General features: G+C 41.3%; 1 long non-coding RNA gene across 1 annotated transcript; it reads left to right on the top strand.

The window, feature by feature from the left end:
- The first annotated feature begins 916 nt into the window (after window positions 1-916).
- On the top strand, window positions 917-1,748 carry LOC117483733. The gene is made up of 3 exons (XR_004556016.1): window positions 917-1,021; window positions 1,298-1,347; window positions 1,666-1,748. It is a non-coding gene; the product is annotated as an uncharacterized LOC117483733 (long non-coding RNA).
- Window positions 1,749-2,651: the final 903 nt, after the last annotated feature.

Here is a 2,651-nt window from a genome sequence, read left to right as displayed (position 1 = left end):
TTGGTGAGGGATATTGTCAGATATCTGGAACAAACTCCCAGAAACTTGCAGGTCCGCTGCAACTCTGACTACTTTGAAATCCCGGCTGAAGACTTTATAACTTTTATTTATGTTTTATTATCTTTGCTTTTTAATGTTTCTAATGTGTTTTATGCTCTTAATGTCTTTGATTTTTGTAAAGCACTTTGAATTGCCTTGTGTTGAAAAGTGTTATATAAATAAACTTGCCTTGCCTTATAGTCTGGAGTGGCAGGAAAATAAATACTATAGGCGCTTTCACACCAAGTACTTTTCCCAGGAATAGTTCCCGGAACTTTTATTTCCTGGAACTATCTAGTAAATCGTGTTCACACCGGAATAAGTCCCTGAGGGAGCCGCTGACGTCACTTCTTCTTCTTCTTCTGCTTTGGGTTTACTGGCAGGCCGCAAACAACTTCACGACGTATACTGCCACCCGAAGTCCCCGGCCAGAAGTCCCCGGAGTTGGGGACTGGCTTCAGTAGAAGCTGCTGGGACTCCCTGCAGCTTCTACTGAAGCCTTCAGAGTAAATCGCCAGAAGCGCAGACACCTCCTCCTCACTCCACCGCTCCCCTTTCTTTTGTGTTGCCATAATTTAGACTCTCTCCGTTTGTCCGCTGGGCTAATGCTAATGATAATAATGCTAATGCGAGCAAATAAAATGGCGGCTTCACAAAAACCTTTCAGAGTTTTACGGGGCGTGGTTTGCAATTCGCCCAGCCAATCAGAAATTGGAACCTTTTTCTCCCCAGGAAAGTACCTGCTCTCTAGCAGGCACTAAAAAGGGGTGAAAACTATTCCTGGGAAAAGTACTCCGGTGTGAAAGCGCCTTGTGCTTTTAAACGTAGTAATTTTAGCAGCTGATGATTGGTAATGTTTCCTCTCCTCCTCCTCAGCTATGAGTTCAGTGTGTCTCTCGTGGAGCTCCACAGACGCACTCTGGACGTCGCGGTGAAGAACGGAGGAGGACTGCTCTCCAAACACAAAGGCCTTCTGGGAAAGGTACGCTCTCTCAATACAGATTCTACACGCTTCATTAAATACAGAAATGTCTTGAAATCAATCCAATTATCTATAAAGCAGTCTTTGTTTGAGGATTATGGATTTAAATCTTGAGTTTTGACAATATTCCAGTTTGTTCATCTACCTGAAATAGTGTTACAAGAGTATCTTCAAGGATGGTAGATTATTCTGCTCATGTCATATTTCAACTGTTTGCAGTCTTTTAAACACTTGATTTAGCATTTTTAAATAAGCTCTGTTGTCTTTTCTCCTCAGGTTCTGGTGGATTTGACGTACGAGGACACGTCTAAGGGTTGGACACAATGGTGAGTGATTGATATCTCACTTATTATTTATAAAACTCTGATCATACAAATATGAAGACCAACAAACAGCTCAGTTTCATGTATGATGTTAAGAAATCTTTGAATCAAAATAAAAGCATGTATCTGTCAGATTTCCAAAATAAAAGCATGGATCTGTCAGATTTTCAAAATAAAAGCATGGATCTGTCAGATTTTCAAAATAAAAGCATGGATCTGTCAGATTTTCAAAAATAAAAGCATGGATCTGTCAGATTTTCAAAATAAAAGCATGGATCTGTCAGATTTTCAAAATAAAAGCTTCTCTTTCTCCTCCTGCAGGTATGAGCTGAGTGAAGATGGTCTGACGAAACCTCAACAACTATAGAGCGAAACAACCATCACAATCACCATCATCATCATCACAATCATCATCACCACAACCATCATCACCACAACCATCATCATCATCACCACAATGATACAGTACATCTATTATTTTTACTAAGTGTACAAAGTAAAGAAGAAGCAGCTTTGATCCATTTAACCACATCAGTCGCAAGGCAGACCTCCCCTTTAAGAAGAGCCAGGCTTTAAAGGGAGTATTCCACATGTAGAATATTCAATATATCACCAATACTACCATGTACTGCTGTGGAAAATATATTCCATATTTATAGGAGAATATATATACCAGCTGTAGAGGAAGACAATCTATTTTTTTGCGGTAACATGTAAAACTTTGTAAATATATAAACGATGACGCTCGACTAAAGAAGGGCGCCGTGTTTGAGAGATTCAGGCCAAATGATTGTTTGTCGTTTTCTTTGATTCATTCGTTTTTACGAATGAAAAACATTCTAGACGCCACCAAAGAGACGAGAAGTCATTTTTTGTATTCTCTTCCCTCGTTTGCTTTCCTCTGGTTTAATTCCACTTTGATAACATGTGTTTAAAACATCTTAAAGATAAGTATAAGTACACACAGGCAAGGCAGGCAACTGCTTGGGGCCCAGGACCAGAAGGGGGCCCCCAAAGGAGGTAGATTAAGAAGGTCCACAACATTAAACACCCTTTCATTTACTGCAAGGACATGTCGGGAAACCCCCTCAAGGCGGCCCCATGCATAGCGCGCCGTAAAATGCTGCTTCTTATTTTAAGTTTCGTTGCCTTGCTCCGCTCTGGGGGGGGGGGGGGGAAGAGTGTGTTGGGGCTGGTTTCAAGGGGCCCCCAGTGAATTTTTGCCTAGGGCCCCCACAGACTCTAGAATCGCCACTGAGTACACAAAAGGTGTGTTGAATCCACAGTTTTTGTATCCGGTAATACAC

The sequence above is a fragment of the Trematomus bernacchii genome, unplaced genomic scaffold (assembly GCF_902827165.1).
Source record: "Trematomus bernacchii unplaced genomic scaffold, fTreBer1.1, whole genome shotgun sequence".
Lineage (NCBI taxonomy): Eukaryota > Metazoa > Chordata > Actinopteri > Perciformes > Nototheniidae > Trematomus > Trematomus bernacchii.
Note: the sequence above shows the minus strand (reverse complement) of the source record. Positions and strands in the feature narration are given on the sequence as shown.